The following is a 5,378-nucleotide window of genomic DNA, read 5'->3' on the forward strand; positions in this document are numbered from 1 at the left end:
CTCTGGGTGAGAAAGGGCTTTGCACAATGATCTGAAGGGAGAGGGCTTGGTGACAGCTGTCAGCTCATCACTGGCTCAGTGCTGTAGCTGCAAATGCCCAGCCTTTGGAGCTACCTTGGTTCGAATCCTGATCCTGCCACTTCCTGGCTGGGTCCTTCCCTCCCTGGGCCTCAGTTTTCTCATTTGCCATTTTTCACCTCCCAGGGGGTTATGAAGGTAAAAATTAAACAGCAAAATAGAGAAGGAGCATGAGCTCCGAATGACACTCTCCTTCCTTTCCTGGGGACACACTCAGATTCCTGCAGGCAGGATTCCTGCCCTCAGAGCTCAGAGCTCAGGGTCCAGGGGTGGGCTGATGGAGCATGGTCCCAAATCCCTGTGTTCTCTGGCATGCAGTCAGACCAGGTCATTGGTGCCCAGGTCGCAAGGCAGGTGCAGTGGCATTCCTGGGGAAGGCAGTTGGGGAGGAGGAGAGGCCATAGCAAGGGGCCCATCTGGACTTTTCCCTAGAGTAACAGGGAGCTGAGCCCACTTGGAGAATGTGCTCAAGGGTGAGAGTCTGGGGCACCCCAGGAGCCAGGATGTGGCCAGCCCTGCTAGGCCTTCAGCAGGGGAGGGGAAGGCCAGGCTGCTCCTCTCTGAGGTAAGGGAAGCCTGGGAAATGGGAAAGCCTCGGAGGAAGGCTTCACGCTTCCACCTTTTCAGGCCCCCTCCCTGGGATGGGGAGGGAGTCTGAGCACTCTGGAGACCACCCCCAGTGCAGCTGGGTCTGTGGGGCTTGAGGAAGACTGGGAGGCTTTCCAGGGGGGCCCTTCTCCATTGGGAGGCGCCTGCCTGGGGCCTGGGAGGCAGATGGCATCTTGCAACCCTGCAATTAGTAAAGTAGGCAGGGGAGCCGGTGGTGGGGGGGGGGGGTGGGAGGCAGCCGGCTGAGAGCTGCAGCTGGCTTCTGGATGCTGCCGCTGCCTCCAGCCCCCCTCCGCTGGCCCAGAAGGGCTGCCTGGAGTGGCTGGAGGGCCCCAGGGAGACAAGGCAGTGGGGGCTTGGGAGGAAATACAGGGCAGCAGGGAGAGTCAGAGAGGGAATAGAACGGCACAGTCATGTCAGTGAAGGCGGGTTTGGACAGCCCATTTGTTCCTGTCCCCATTTGACAGATAGGGAAACCAAAGCTGGGAGAGAGGCAGGAGCTCACTGGAAGACACATAGCCAATCAGAGAGCAGGCTGGGGCCAGAAGCCAGGTTTGTCTGGAGGGCTGGAGTGCAGAGGGCTCACTGCTGGACATGGATTTCTAGGCAGGAACCCCTAGGGGCTGCCTGGTAGAGTCAGGCTGGACAAAATGGCCTTGGCTGGAGAGGAAGGACAGGCCCAGGGCCCCCAGCCCTCCCACTATGGGAGAGGAGGGGCTGGGTGGTGGGGTAGTGTCTGGCTCAGCTGGTTCTCCAGCCCGTCTGGGCACTCCAGCCTGTGAGGAGAGGCCCTGACACTGCTGCCCCTGGGCTGCTGTGGCTTTCGGTACCTGGGCTTGGGGAACTTCCACATCCCCCTCCAGGAGGAAGACTTAGCTGGGCAGCAGCAAGACCCTCCTAGGACCGGCCTGGCAGTTATTGCAGTGGAGCTGGGGGTGGGGTGGGGTGGGGTTCTGGTTTCAGCTTCTACCATCCCACCCATCCGTCCTTCCTCCACCCATCCTTCCATGCATCCATCAAGCTTTCCCTCCTGCCTCCCCTCTAACACTTAAAGATGCCCACTAGGCCCAAGGCATGTGCTGGTTGCTAGAGGATTCTCTGCCCTCCAGGAGCAGCCAGGGAGGCAGAAGCAGCAGACACATAAACAGCCCCTCTAACATGCTAAGAATGAGCCCAGTAGACCGAGTTCTGAAGGGCTGGTGGGACTTTGATGAGTGCAGGGCAGTACTCGGGGCAGTAAGGAGGTCGGCATGGTTGGAGCTGCAGCGTCTGCAGAGTGGAGTGTGGTGGTGAGGCAGAGGGCAGGGGCCACATGGGGCCTTGCTTTGGAGGGTGGGGTGGCGACCCATGATCAGGAGTGTGGGCCAGGTGCGGTGGCTCATGTCTGTAATCCCAGCACTTTGAGAGGCCAAGGCAGGTGGATCACTTGAGGTCAGGAGTTTGAGACCAGCCTGGCCAACATGGTGAAACCCCGTTTCTACTAAAAACAAACAAACAACAACAACAACAAAAAACAGCTGGGCGTGGTGGCACATGCTTGTAATCCCAGCTACAGGGAAGGCTGAGGCAGGAGAATCTCTTGAACCTGGGAGACAGAGGCTGCAGTGAGTCGAGATTGTGCCACTGCACTCCAGCCTGGGCGACACTGACACACATTGTCTCAAAAAAAATAATAATAAATAAAAACAATAAAGGAGTGTGGGCTCTGGCCGGGATCCCAGTTTCATGTCTAATCAGCTGTGTGGCCTTGGAACAATCACTCCATCTCTCTGAGCCCCTGGATCCTCAGCATAAAATAGGATGATGATGGTGACACCTACCGCATGTGGCTGTTGGGAATGATCAGTGAGACGATGCCAGTGAGGCACAGGGGAGTGGGAGGGGCGCTCAACACATTCTAGCTGTTCTTGGCAGTCACCCCTGGAGTGACCAGGAGCCTGCAGGGGATCAGAGCCCGCGAGTGACATGTGCCCTTGGCCTGACTACATCTCATGCTGGCAGGCTCAGCACCTCCCCTCTCTCTGTTTCCTTACTTGCTCAAAGAGAAACTGGACTAAGCCCGAGGAAAAATCTTCAAATGCCTCCAGGAGTGGGGCAGTAATTTAAATGAGTGAGGGCAGTGCAGGGGAAGGCTGCAGGGAGTGGTGGGGACTGCGGTGCCCAGGGTGCCTGTGTCCCACCCCAGGGAGGAGCCTCCTCTCAGCCCAGCAGCTGTAGCCATGTGGGAGTGAGTCCAGGCTGGTCAGAGATGCTAACTTCTCAAGAGAGGAAACTCCATGCCTTTGTGGGAAAACCTCCCATTACTAATGTTGGCAACGCGTTAAATATTTTTTAAAGTATCAAATGCGGCAAAGCTAATGCTTCTTTTGGCAGTGGCCGCCATGACCACTAGGTGACTTTCTCTGCTGGTAAGCTGGGGAGCCACAGAAGGGCTGTGAGCAGAAGCAGCACACGTTCCAGGCTGGGACCATCTCCAAGCCCTATCTGCAACCATCCCTCCCCTCCCGAGGCCTGTTTTCTTGTGTACCATGGAGGTGGGAAGCCAGACCCTCTCCTTGCTGACATTCTTAGGAGCAGTCTGCCTGGGAGATAGGGGCTGTAATGAGGCCCCTGCTCAGTGCTATCTCACAGGTGGTGCCAGGGAGTCTGGGGGAGCCTGGCCGCGCCAGACAGGGTCTGCTCTGTGTCTGGGAATGGCAGGTCTGGCAGGTCCAGCCGGAGGTGGCTCTTAGAGCTAGTGTCAGTGAGGGCCTGGCTCCTGCCTCCTAGCTCTTCAGGGTCAAAGGGCAGCACTTTCAGCCTTTTCTGGGACCAACTTCCTATTTGGGAGAGAAAGCAGACAGATCCCTGGCAGGAAATGACCTTCTTCTCAAAGCCCTGTTTTCCACTGGCGCTGACTTTCCACTGGCCACAAAGCGGGAGTCCCCATGGTTGTCTCACTCAGCCTCTCCATCCCCCTCAGAGCCCAGGGGCTTTGCCATGGCAGGAAACCCACCTCGCTAACATCATTAATTTAGTGTTGGCCTAAATAAGACCCTGAGACCCAGCACCAGGTGTCCCTGGTGTCCCTGGGACAGCTCTGAGCATTGTGGCCTCAGGGCTCCCTCTTAACTAGGCTACACCGAGAGAAAATCATTTAGTGCAGCTCTCCCACCCCTAGCGGGCAGCCCCTTTGTCAACCGAATTTAACTGCTCTTTGGGGCCAGGCTGGAGCCCTAGCCTCTCCTTGCACAGCCCTAAAGACAGGGAGCTCACCACCTTCTTTATGCTAGAATAATCCTGGCAACGCTTCCTTCTGCAGAAAGCAGGCCCGGGTACTGAGAATTTACCTAAAGGGTCCCATCAAAAGAGCAGATGCCCTGAAAGCCACTTTGACTGTGAAAGATCAAAAGTGTATGCTACCGTGTTTCTTTTTTTTTTTTTGGAGACAGAGTCTTGCTCTGTCGCCCAGGCTGGAGTGCAGTGATGCAATCTCGGCTCACTGCAAACTCCGCCTCCCGAGTTCAGGCGATTCTTCTGCCTCAGCCTCCCAAGTAGCTGGGATTACAGGCGCCTGCCACCAGGCCCGGCTAATTTTTGTATTTTTAGTAGGGACAGGGTTTCACCATGTTGGCCAGGCTGGTCTTGAACTCCTGACCTCAGGTGATCTGCCTGCCTCAGCCTCCCAAAGTGCTAGGATTACAGGCATGAGCCACCATGCCCAGCCTGCTACCGTGTTTCTAGTCACTGTTACCATCAGATTTAACATAAATCTGCTGGTTATAGAAGGTGTAGAAATTAAATACCAAAAATAAAACTGCCTGTAATTTCGCTACCTAGGGCAAGGCTGGGGGAAAAAAAAAGGGTTTGTAATTTATTGTGTCCACACCTACCTCTAGGTAAACTTCCATCAATACTTGAACTTCATCCCCTGCGCCCACCTGGCAAATCCCTCCTCTCCAGGGAAAACCTTTAGGTATTTAATATAACTAACCTTTACCGAGCTCTGGGTTAACCTAATTCTTGTGATAGCTCTGAGACATCTTATAAATGAAGAAACTGAGGCTCAGAGAGGGCAAGTAGCTTCCCAGAGGTTGCACAGCTAATAAGGGGCAGAGACATGAATCCATCGGGTGCCAGAACTGAAGTCTCTAGAGTAGGCATGTACTGTACTTTCTTCCTCCTCGCCACAAGAGTGGATACCAGACTGCTCAGCAGCTCAGATGTTCATTCATTCATTCTTTGTGGGTTTTTTTTTTTGAGACCGAGTCTTGCTCTGTTGCCCAGGCTGGAGTGCAATGGTGTGATCTCGGCTCACTGCAACCTCCACCTCCTGGCTTCAAGCGATTCTCCTGCCTCAGCCTCCTGAGTAGCTGAAATTACAGGCAACCAACACCATACCCGGCTCATTTTTGTGCTTTGTTTTTTTTTTTTTCATTTTTGTGTTTTTAGTAAAGACGGGATTTGGCCATGTTGCCCAGGCTGGTCTTGAACTCCTGGGCTCAAGCGATCTACCTGCGTTGGACTCCCAAAGTTCTGGGATTACAGGTGTGAGCTACCGTGGCTGGCCTCATTCATTCATTCTTTCTTCTTCACATTCACTCATTTATTAAGTTACTTGACATTCCTGAGCTCTGGTTCAGTGTCAGGTGCAGGCCGATGCTGTCCCCCACAACCCCCGCCCACATCTGCCATACTTTCAGATGCCCCAA

The sequence above is a fragment of the Pan troglodytes genome, chromosome 18, assembly GCF_028858775.2.
Source record: "Pan troglodytes isolate AG18354 chromosome 18, NHGRI_mPanTro3-v2.0_pri, whole genome shotgun sequence".
Lineage (NCBI taxonomy): Eukaryota > Metazoa > Chordata > Mammalia > Primates > Hominidae > Pan > Pan troglodytes.